We start from the raw sequence: 12,906 nt of genomic DNA on the forward strand, positions 1-12,906 counted from the left end.
AGTTCCCTCCAACTTCGGGTGGAAACTCTATAAATACTTTTGGATGGAAAGATGGCGTCCTCCTGAGTTTGTTGGCTGTGGCCAATTGTCCTGGGGCCACCACAAAGGGAGATATAGCACCATATGCAGCAAAACAAGAAGGCCCTGCAAGGACCTATTGGGCGATCCTTGCAGTGCAGTAAATATCAGTGGCTCTCCTGCTGAACTGGGGAGAGCTGTGTCAGGTTTCCTTTTGTTTCATTTTTATTGGTGTAGTAGCCTCATACTGCAACTTTGCTTTCTGAGAGTTCCTGGTCCCAAGCAGGCACCCAATGCATGACTCCCTCATTGGAGGGCAGCTCAGGAAGCCAACCCATGGCTACCATCACTAACTCCCAGCATGGCCAGCTCACTGGTGTGCTGCTGCAGGAGCCAGCAGCTTCATTCTGATCTGCTCGCTCCTGCAGACAGAAACGTTCTGAATTGCTGGCCTTCATGCTGGACGAATGCAGCAGCAATCCCCCTTCCTCATTTTGTTACTTGGGGCTGATGGATGGGGTCCTGGACTCCCTTCTGCAGTGACAGGTGAGCACAAGGGCATTCCTTCACCACATGTTCATTCTTCTTGGGGGCCAGGAATGGGTTCCTGGGCCCATGGCTACTTTGGTGAGGAAACACAATTGTACTTCCTCATATTGTCCCTTTTTTGCTGGGCTGGGGATCCAGAGGATCCCTAGAACATTTGCCTACCTGAGGAATGGAGTCACGGGTGAGATGAAAGAACAGGTAGGGGGCCCCACATCCTCCCCTCCTGAGCTAACAAACAGCTTCTTTGCACCAACCTCTAGTCCCTGGCCCACCCTGGTAGAAGTTAGCAGACAGGCAACAGAGACCCACATGCTTTGTGGCAGAGAAGGGGTCAAAGGTTACCATACTTTAAAATGCCATAGCTGGTGTCCTGTATGGCCACTTTGGATGATCCTGGGCTAATTTCACTCCTGGTGGCAAACACTAGCCACCACAACCAGTTGTAGCAACCCTTCACACCTACGAATTGGTGCAGTCCTCAAAGAGCTGGTTCTTCTAGCTCCCTGCACCAGCTCTCCACTTGATCTAGGCTGCTGGACACAGAAAAGATCAGGGCTTTTTCCTATCTGGTCCTCAGGGAGGTGTAAGGGAGGTAGCCTTACTTGCCTTTCGGGAGACCCACTGCTCCTGGGATCAACTGTGCAAGGTCCTTGATCCTGAGTGTGGGGTCAGGTGGCTCCTGCTTCCTTTTCTCCATGGTGGTCCCAGGTTCCAGCAGCAGAGAGTAGGGAAATCCACAAGCAAAAGAAAGTCTCTCATTTTGTGTGAGAGTTTTTAAAGAGGAGAGGAAGGTTCCAGAAGTCAGGCACCCTTGGTCAAGCCTAGGGTACCACGTCACCACTCCACCCTTGTCTCAAACCTCCTGCCGAATATGCTGGGCAGTCCAAAATGGTATCATGTGGGAGTCACTGATCACATCAGCTCTTGGGTTTCTTAGTGCCACCCTTCGCTGACATTACTGCCAGGGACTTGTGCACTAGAATCCCAAAGAGAGCCCCTCGTGGGTTGGCTCCAGTTATCTGGGTAGTCTCCTCTGTTCAGAGGACCATGGGCAGGACCATCCCTGGTACAGTGTGACAACTGGGTGATTGATGCAGATCATTCCGTCCCACTCCCTTCCTCCCTCAGGAGCTGGGAGAAGTACTGCTTGTTGCTTCTTTTGTGTGGGGCGGCCTTTGCTCCTGCTGCTGGGGAGAAATGTAGTTAACTGGGCACAGTAGGGTGACAAAAGGCCAGGACTCTGATCCTGAACTGAACCAGGGAAATATGAAAACTCGGGTTGAACCATAAGGTGTACAGTTATCATTTTGGAGGTTACATAATTTATTTTATGCACAGCTTACACTCCAATTCAGGATGTCAATGGTCTTTGCAGGCCAAAGGGGAGTGAAACTACACTCTAAGGCAGTTCTCTCCCTGTGTGTATAATGGGGTGCCACTATAGACAAAACAGTAAATGACACCGACTTCCGTATTAGTGTACACTAGCCACATAAGGCCTATCTCAGGTGACTACTTAATCCTGCAGAGTCCTCATTGCACCAGACTACCTGTGCGCTATTACCGTGCTGTGCATGACAGTCTCTTACATGAAGCCCTCATATGTGTGCACATGTGTGTGCACACATGTTCACGTGAAACCAGCCAAATAACCCTTAGCCTTGCTGCATCACAGCAGCCTTATCTTAAAAGGTGGAAAACACACACTGTCCGTTTGTCATGTACTTACATTGCTGAGACACTGGTGACTCATCCACAGTAAAAAGTCCAACACCACATGATCAAAAAAAGCAACAAAAAAAAAAAGGCGTACTAAATGGGAAGGATCCAATTGTAACAGACCCTTTATTGTGAAGGTCAACTCATTCTTTAACTTGGGCATTCTTTTATTTAATATTGGTTCATGGTCCCAACAAATACAAAATGCTGATTCCAAAATATGTGGAGTATTGAGGGAGTCTTCAGGTTTTCCTACAAACTTGGTAGCTGCCCCATCAGGGATATGGTTGTTATCCATAGGGCTAGAGTTTTGTCAGCTGCAAGGTAAGGCAGTCTTGTGGGAAGAAATAAAAAAGAAGACAAACTATTGACACACAAGTTAAAGTAATCTGAAAAGAAAAAACATCCAGAGCCTCAACACTGAGAATTATTTCTTAATTCACAAACCATCAATTATACTTTCAATCAACTCTACGTGTTTGACCCTATTTACAAAGGTAATTTAGCATGTGTAGAACTCCTCATGTTTAGCACATATACCTAAGTGCAAATCTATGCATGTATGAAATTCATGATTGCTATGTGTAGATTTACCCCACAAGGTAAACCTACAAGTCTTAACCCCCTTAAATTAGGAGGTGATGACTCCTGTGACAGAAGTTATATCTGCACCAGTATTAATAGCAACTAGGTTCCTGTTTGATGAAATCTCCTATACCAGGATAGAGATCTGGCTGTAGAAAGTAATAAGGATTTTTTAGAAAATTATTTTGAAATTAGCAAAAAATGAAATATTAATAAAACACATTTCCCTAATTCCTATTAACCTGGGACCACCAAAGAACCAAGAAACAAACTTAGCATATGAAATAATGCAATAATGTAACTTTTGAAAATCTTGTGTAAATGTATTTGTTAAATTAAATAAAATGAATGTTATGTTATGTTACAGTGTTTTATATAGCACTGAGCTTCCCTGAGGCTTCGTAGCGCTAATCAGACTAAACGTTAAACAAGCTGGAGGGATAGTGCAGCCTCAAGATGAATTAAGAAAATTCTACCTTAAAATTAAAATAGCCATGTTTTGATGGCCTTCTGAAATTCCATCCCCCGTCTCATCAAACGAATATTAAGCAGCAGTGAATTCCAAAGTCTGGCTCCCTGATACTTCAGATATCTGCCTCCCCAAGTTGCTCTTTTTACTTTAGGGAGCACAACCAAGGCTTTAGAGGAAGATCTTAAAGCTCTCGTAAGTGCATAGAATGAAACTAATGTTTTTAATTCATGAGGACCCCTTTTGTATAAAGCTCTATGAAAAATACACAAAGCCTTCAACTTAATTATTTCCCCACTGGGAGCCAATGCAGAGCGATCAAAGCTTTCTTAGCCGAAGTAGACCTAGGCATATTAAACAGTAACCGGGCAGCCGCATTTTGGACTATTTGTAGTTTATTAACCACATACACTGGGGAACCCAAGAGGAGACTGTTACCATAGTCCAGCCTAGATAAAATGAGGGCCTGTACTGCAAGTCTTTTGGCCAGGGGAGGAAGCAAACCGATAACCTTACGAAGTAGCTTCAGTATTCCAAAACAGGTGGCGGAGAGTCTCCTGGCCTGATAATCTAAAGTTAGTCTGGTTTCTAACCAGACTCCTAATGCTTTAATATGGTCTTTCGGTGGCGGTAAGTATTCCAAATATATTGCTGGCATGGTATTCTTCGCCGGATTGAAAAGCCTTCCCAAAAACATTATTTCAGTCTTTTCTTCGTTAAGCTGGAGCCTACTATCTGTCATCCAAGAAGACACAGCTTGCAAGCAGGCAGGTAACACTGAATTCTCAACATCCTTAACAGAGGAAATGGAGACGACCAACTGCGTGTCGTCAGCATATGATACAAGCGATACACCAAAAGGTTCCACAACATCTGCCAGAGGAGCCATATAGATATTAAAAAGATTCGGGCTCAAAGACGAAGCCTATGGTACTCCACATTGAAATCTAAACTGGTCTCAAAAGAAAGAACGATCTAAAACCTGAAAAGATCTGTTTTGAAGAAAAGAGCTCAACCATTTAAGCGCTTAGCCCTTAATACCACTTTTTTCCATTCTTTGAATCAATAGTCCATGATTAACTGTATCAAATGTGGCACTTAAGTCCAGCATTATTACAGCTGTCACCAGTCCCAGATCCATCCGTTTTCTGGCTTCTTCCATAACCGCTACCATAGCTGATTCGGTACTGTGGGCAGGTCTAAAGCCCATTTGCGTAGAATGCCAAATCTTATTTTCTTCCAGAAATCCAGATATTTGTGTGTTGACATGCTTGACAATTAATTTTGCCATAACTGGAAGAAGAGAAATCGGTCTATAGTTCTTAAGTTCGTCTCCATCTAGGTTAGGTTTCTTTAGCAGGGGTTTCACCACTGCATGCTTCCATGATTCAGGTACAATGCCACTTTGTAAGGAGCTATTCAACAGCTCCATTATCACCGATATTGTGGCCGATCCTCCCTGCATAAGTATATGAGGAGGCGCGGGATCTAATGGGGAGCCAGATTTCAATTTACTAAGAAGCAAGGAGGTACTTTCTTCAGAGATAGAGGGGAAACTCTGTAGAATAGTGTAGCACTCCTTATTCTCAATGGGCTGAGCAAACATTGTCACATCTTTACCTGAGAAATTCTTATAAATATCCTCTATCTTCTGTAAGAAGAATGAGGCAAAATTGTTGATGTGTTCCACTGAGGCTACTGTTGCTTCAGGGCAGATAGGGAAGTTAAGCAACTCCTTCAAAACATGAAAGATTTCTTTCGGGGAGCCCGAAGCCTTTTCAATCTTGTCGCCATAATAGGTTGCTTGAGCTAGCCTTATCTCACTATGATAGAGCCTGATTGAACATCTATACTCTTCCCTATCTACCTGCTTTAATGATTTCCTCCATTTTCTTTCGAGCCGCCTACTATTCCTCTTCAGTGTTATTAAATGGGGGGAAAACCATGGGGACTTATCACCATTCCTCTGCCCAGAAGGAACCTTGTAGGGCAGTAACATGTCAAGGCTGTTTGAAATCCAGTCATTAAAGAGAGTGGAGTACATCTGTTGGTCCCTCATAAAATCTTTTTTACTCCTGATTAGCAGATTAACCCATTCTTCCACATTAAGACTATGCCATTTCCTTACCTTCCTATTTAAAGGCTGATGAAAGCCAAGATCATTGGGCAGCTTGATTTTTAATGTGATTAGAAAATGATCACACTATGCTACGGGAGCGGGGGGCAAAGCACTCAACAAAGAAAGATTGCTAAATACCAGATCTATCGTATGTCCTCTCGCATGTGTTGGACCACAGATTATTTGATGTAGTCCTAACGCTTCCAGATCATTCACCAGACGCTTAGCTGCAGTCAGTTATAAATTGTGCACTTGGATATTGAAATCTCCTAACACCGTTAAATTAGGTTTCATACAGATTAATTCCGCTATCTGATCCGGTAAAATGTTAAGGAATTCTTCATAGGGTCCTGGTGGTTGATACAATAAAACTCCTGTGAATGTGAAAGTTGGGTTAATAGTTAAAGAGAAACTCATACCTTCACATACTTTCTTTCCCCAACTTGTATAATATTATTTGTTTTGAATGTGTCACAATCTTTGATATAATATTTTACATGCATTTATTTTTAAATAAGTGATCATTTACAAAATGCTCTACTAAATGGTATTCATTTTACAAATATTCAGACGGTTTTAATTTAATAATGTATGTTAATAACATTAATTTAAATGAAAATGTAATTTACTTTTTATAATTTTACTTTATTCTATGTGTTTTTCTATGTGTCAGTGTCAGAATTCCTGTTATTTACAAAGACCAACAAACAAGATACAGTACAAACCTGACATGAACCTTGACTTGTCACCGTAGCCAAATCATTTAGATTCACCATGAACATCCAACTTCTCCCTCTAAGAACACATGGCCAAAAAATCAAAATGGCCTGGTGCCAGCTCTGTCTTCTACAAAAGATAAACATTTCTGCCAGAAAGCAATTTCCAAACTGCTGATCAAGTCCTTCTACTATTGCATTTAGATTGTGGTAATGCCCTACTCTACAGCCTCCCCAGACTCCACCAATACAACCCTTAGGGGTACCCAACATTCCACAGACCATTTGATCAAAGACAAAATAAATATGATCACATCACTACCCACCCAGGTGTAACTTGAAATAAAGTGGGTTATTAGTTAAGGAGATAAGTACATATCTTAAGTAATAGTCACAATCCTTGTATGAGTGTACCACTGAAGTCACTAAATAAACCTATGCTGAACCCACTAGTTGCTATGGCACAGAGTAGACAGGCTTAACATAGAGGCAATCTGCAAAGTACTAATGCAGTACTGAAACAGCAATACATGCAAAACAATAAAAATCCCAAAATATTTTTTTTAAAACAGTTTCACATTTAATACAGAAAATGACACCAAAGTAACAAAACTCCAATAAAAGGTTGTGGAGATAGGAACTTCTTAAGATTTAAGTAGAAATGGATCAAAGAAGCACAAAGTGTCAGTGATATTCAATGGTTGCAGTAAAACAGAACCTAGGAGTAATTTGACACTTACCAAAATAGAGCATGGGTTGGGTACATCAACCAAGTTTATCCTGGACAGAAGAGTTTAACTGTTGGCTCAGTCCATTAAGTTCTAATCAACCACAGGAATACAATTTAAAAGCTCTCTAGGACCTCAGGAAAGACGCATAGAGACTCACGGGGTGTCAAACAGAGGCCAAAGGTCAGCTGCCACTGCTCAGTTGGACAGTTGCACAAAAAGGCCTCTTGTAGCTTGTTGTATCCTTATAACTTTACCAGGAGGTCAGGCATATGACCATTGGAGTCTACTTTTTTCCCTGGTCCAAGAGGGAGAAGAGGTTCAGGGGCATATTTATACTCTGTTTGCGCCGGAATTGCGTTGTTTTTTTTTACGCAATTCCGACGCAAAACTAACTCCATATTTATACTTTGGCGTTAGACGCGTCTAGCGCCAAAGTCCATGGAGTTTGCATCATTTTTTAGCGTGGACACCTACTTTGCGTTAATGATATGCAAGGTAGGCGTTCCCGTCTAAAAAATTGACTCCGAGGCATGTGCGCCGTATTTACACTCCCGGGAGTGGGCGGGTCAAAAAAAATGACGTCCAGACGCTTTTGCGCCATTTTTTTGCGCCTGGGCAAGGCAGGCGTTAAGGGACCTGTGGGCTCAGAAGTAGCCCAGAGGTGCCCTCCCATGCCCCCAGGGACACCCCCTGCCACCCTTGCCCACCCCAGGAGGACGCCCAAGGATGGAGGGACCCATCCCAGGGAACTTAAGGTGAGTTCAGGTAAGTATTATTTTTTTTTTTTGTGGCATAGGGGGGCCTGATTTGTGCCCCCCTACATGCCACTATGCCCAATGACCATGCCCAGGGGACAGAAGTCCCCTGGGCATGGCCATTGGGCAAGGGGGCATGACTCCTGTCTTTGCTAAGACAGGAGTCATTTCAATGGGGGTTGGGAGTCGAAATAAATGGCGCAAATCGGGTTGAGGCGAAAAATTTGCCTCAGCCTGACTTGCCCCATTTTTTGGCGCCCAAGCTCCATATTCCCCTACGCCCGCGCTGCCTGGTGTACGTCATTTTTTTTCACGCACACCAGGTAGCGCCGGCAGCTAACGCCGGCTAACGTCATTGAATAAATACGGCGCCCGCATGGGGCTTCAGAATGGCGTTAGCCGGCGCAAATTTTTTTGACGCAAAACTGCGTTAGCGAAGTTTTGCGTCAATAAGTATAAATATGGCCCTCAGTCTTTTAGGCCCTTCTCAGGTCTTAGACAGCAGGTTCTGCCTTCTACTAATCTTCCACAGGGGTGTTCCAGGAGTGTTCTGACGTGGGTACCTGGAAATTCAATTTTTATGCCTGGTACGTGCTAGTGGGTGTGGATGACTCCTAGGCATACCCTAACCATTTGAGTAAAGGTTTCCAGGACTATGCTTACCCACTTTTGGCATTTTTGAGATAGCAAAAGTCTTTGGCCACACTAAGCTTGCACTTTGAGGGTTGGTGGTATGTGAGGGGAGTGTACCATGGTAAATCGAGTGTCCTTCCACTTCTAACACTAAAATCCAGATTGGAGCAGGTCCTGTTCCTACAACAAATGCAGGCGTTTGGTAGAAAATAAGCTGGGTTTTCCCTAACCAGACAATGGATACACAAGAATTTGCATCCTGTTCTCAGTCTATGAAGTGTACCCAAATATTACATGGAAAACCCCACCAGATCTGTCAAGCTGGTTTTCACACTTCGACAGGATTTTACACTGTAATGTCAAAAAGACATCCACTGTGATTGAAGCCCACCTAGCTGGTTGGACACATTAAGGGGGTAAGCCTCGGTGTTAGCTAAATCTGCTTGGCACAAGACAGGCATCTTTGAAGTTAATCAAATTCATTGGGCCTAGCCCACAGGCCGTCCTGCCAAGGGTAAAAAAAAAAAACCTCCTCACACTTTTCTCACCTCTGGGAAGAAGTTTACATCTCATCAAAGAGTCTATTCCAAATCTAATTACTGGATGGCAGAAGTGGGAGAGCAAAATGCAGATTAGCCTCCTGGAATTTCAGCCAGGCAAAAAGTAACATTCTAAATATTTCTTTAATATTCAATAGGAATCTGACTTCATCATTGAATTGCATTTTTAATACCTATTAAAATAGTTGTTTATTATGCTTATAGCTAGTGTCATTCCAGAGATACAGTACTGGTGTATAATAAGGCATCCCCTATGGAACAACCTGGCTTGCTACAGTAAAAATAGCTTTTCACTGTAAGGAGATGTGCAACACTAAACTTTCACATGTCCTACTTTTAAACACGATGTATCGTGCCTTTTTACGATAAGACCTACCTAGGGGTGACTAATACAAATTTAAAAGGAAGGTTTAGGCATGTGATAAGGGGTTATTTTGAGAGGTTGAAATTGCAGTTTTAAACACAGTGTGTAGGCCTACATTGATGTTTGTACTGTCATTGTAGTGGTGTTTGCACTGTTATTGTAGAGGACGGTATAATGGGTGCTGCAGTCCACAACTGCCATTTAACTTACATGCCCTGGGTACGCTTTGGACTATATACTAGGGACTTGTAGGTACGTTATATATGCCAATAGGTTTATCCTAATTTTACCATGTTCACATGAGGAGCACAAGCACTTTATAAGGGGTAAAGTGCAGAGTTCTACAGCCATCAGAAACATAGGGTCCAGCAAAAAGTTAAAAATCTAGCGTTACTACGCAGAAAGGCAAATTTCCTGCAGAACACTATTGATCACCTTGCCAGCACGCACCATATTCAAAACTAGTGGCATCATTTACAAAGCCATAAACCAGCATGCAGGCTTATTTTGCACACAAACTCACCATCTCTGGTGGTTCTAGGCACACCTGCATTCAAGACATCATCAGAATACAAAGTGGAAAAAATGTATTAAATAAGACCTTTTCCATCTATGCATCCAGGATCTAGATTCACATCCTTATATCCATTAGGAAATCACAAGCTTTAATCCAATTTATGAAAGAGTTGAAGACTCATCACTTTAACCCCTTTACCGTCATGGACGCAATGGTTACGTCCATGGCTGCGACTGTGTGGCGCCATGGACGTAACCATTACGTCCATATACCGGCCCTCGGTGGAAACGCTAGAGCTCTCCCCGAGGGCCACCCCCCAGGGCAGGGCTGGAAGGGGAATCACTTCCCCTTCCACCTCCGACCCCCCGAACCCCCAGTGACGTCTGATGACGTCAGCATGCGAATGCGTGCTGACCTCATCAGAGGTCACCACTCATCGCACTGGAAGCATGCTTCCAGCGCGATTGCGGAAGAGAAATGCTCAGCATTTCTCTTTCGCTCGGGAGGAGGGGACCAGCAGCGGCATGAAAGGAAAGTCTCTATAAGCATTTCTACTGCCCGATCGCGATGTGTGAAATAAACATGAGGGGAGCGGCCCCTTGGGGAAGGGCCGCTCCCCAGGGGGGGAAATACTTTTTAGGCCATTTCTGCCCCACCTGGGGGCAGATCAGCTTAATATAATTAGGCCTATCTGCCCCCGGGGGGGTGGGGCAGAAAACACCCTAGAACCCAGGGATCTTTTTTTTTTTTTTTTTTATGCTTAGGAAGCGACACTTCAGCAAGGGTCGCTCCCTGGGGGGCCAAATTATTTCTAAGCCAAACCACTAGACACCAGGATTTTTTTTTTTTTATCTTATACTTACATATAAGGGGAGCGGCCCCTTGGGTGGGCAAAATACTTTTAGGCCTTTCCTGCCGCCCTTGGAGGCAGATCGGCCTAATATAATTAGGCCGATCTGCCTCCTAGGGGTGCAGAAAACTCTAGACACCAGGGATATATATATATTTTTATTTACTTTATGTTATTATGTATGGGGAGCGAACCCCTAGGCAGGGGTCGCTCTCCTAGGGGGCAAATTGTATTTAGGCCATTTCTGACAATCTGGCCCCAAGGGCTGCAGAAATCACTAGACACCAGGGATTGATATGTGTGTATGTGTTTTGCTTGGGGGGCTGCCCCTTGGGCAAGGGTCGCTCCCCATGGGGGCACATTATTGTTGGCCACATCTGCCCACCTTGGGGGCAGATCGGCCTATTTTTGAAAGGCCCATCTGCCCCCAAAGGGGGCAGAAAGCCCACCAGAGACCACTGAACATTTTTTTTCAAAATAAGAGTGTGGGGGTATGGCCATACCCCCACCCCAAAAAAATAGGGCCAAAGTTGTTCTGCCCACCAGTGGGCAGATGGGGTAATTACCCCCGATCCACACCCCGGGGGGCAGAAAGTCTACAAGATGGCATGGAATAAAAAAAAAAAAAAAAGTATTGGGGTGGTGGCTACCAACCAGTATGGGCCTGGTTATGCCCCCACCCCAACTGAAGGGGGTAACAGTCTTTCAGCTCTCCCCCCACACAATAAAACATTTTATCCCGCAGGCAAACAAGAAGACATTTGATTATTTTGCATTTTGTTTTTACATTTGGGCCATTGTCCAACTTCGAATGGTAAGGGATGCACTTTTTTGACTTTGGGACGCTGCCATGTAGAAAAATCCACAAGACCCAGAAACATCTGTAAATTAAAGATTTGGTTGGTTCCAGGGTGGTGTGCTTCACATGCACCCCGCACCATTTTCTTACCCACAATGCCCTGCAAACCTCCAACTTTGCTAAAAATCACACATTTTTCCCACATTTTTGTGATGGAACCTTCCGGAATCTGCAGTAATCCACAAAATTCCTACCACCCAACATTGTCCCATCTATACCGATAAAAATTCTGCTGCACTTGTCAGCCTAAATTTTTTTTTTCTCCAACTGTCCTTTTGGACCAGCTTTGGTTCCCCCTCAATTTCGACATGTTTTTGGTGAGAAAAAAGTGATTTTTTAGCTAAATTTGAGGTTTGCTGAGGATTCTGGTTAAGAAATCATTGGGGGATCCACGCAAGTCACACCTCCATGGACTCCCTCAGGTGTTTAGTTTTCAGAAATGTCTGGGTTTGGTAGGTTTCCCTACATTGCTGCTGAGCCCAGGACCAAAAACGGAGGTTGCCCCACCCCAAAAACAGATAGTTTTGTATTTGATAATTTGATGTGTCCAGATGGTGTTTTGGGGCATTTCCTGTGGCGGGCACTAGGCCTACCCACACAAGTGAGGTATCATTTTTTATTGGGAGACTTTGGGGAACGCTGGGTGGAAGGGAATTTGTGGCTCCTCTCAGATTCCAGAATTTTCTGTCACCAAAATGTGATGAAAAAGTGTTTTTTTAGCCAAATTTTGAGGTTTGCAAAGGATTATTAGTAACAGAACCTGGTGAGAGTCCCAAAAGTCACCCCATCTTGGATTCCCCTAGGTGTCTAGTTTTCAAAAATGCATAGGGTTGGTAGGTTTCCCTAGGTTCTCACAGAGCTAGAGGCCAAAATCCACAGGTAGGCACTTTGCAAAAAACAACTCTGTTTTCTTTGAGAAAATGTGATGTGTCCACTTTGTGTTTTGGGGCATTTCCTGTTGCGGGCACTAGGCCTACCTACACAAGTGAGGTATCATTTTTATTGGGAGACTTGGGGAACACTGGTTAAAAGGAAATTTGTGGCTCCTCTCAGCTTTCAGAAGTTTCTGTCACCTAAATGTGAGGAAAAAGTGTTTTTTAGCCAAATTTTGAGGTTTGCAAAGGATTCTGGATAACAGAACCTGGTGAGAGCCCCACAAGTCACCCTATCTGGGATTCCCCTAGGTGTCTAGTTTTCAAAAATGCATAGGTTTGGTAGGTTTCCCTAGGTGCCGGCTGAGCTAGAGGCCAAAATCCACAGGTAGGCACTTTGCAAAAAACACCTCTGTTTTCTATTCTGAAAATGTGATGTGTCCACATTGTGTTTTGGGGCATTTCCTGTCACGGGCGCTAGTCCTACCCACACAAGTGAGGTACCATTTTTATCGGGAGACTTGGGGGAACACAGAATGGCAAAACAGGTGTTATTGCCCCTTGTCTCTCACTACATTTTTTACCTTCCA

The sequence above is a fragment of the Pleurodeles waltl genome, chromosome 4_1 (assembly GCF_031143425.1).
Source record: "Pleurodeles waltl isolate 20211129_DDA chromosome 4_1, aPleWal1.hap1.20221129, whole genome shotgun sequence".
Lineage (NCBI taxonomy): Eukaryota > Metazoa > Chordata > Amphibia > Caudata > Salamandridae > Pleurodeles > Pleurodeles waltl.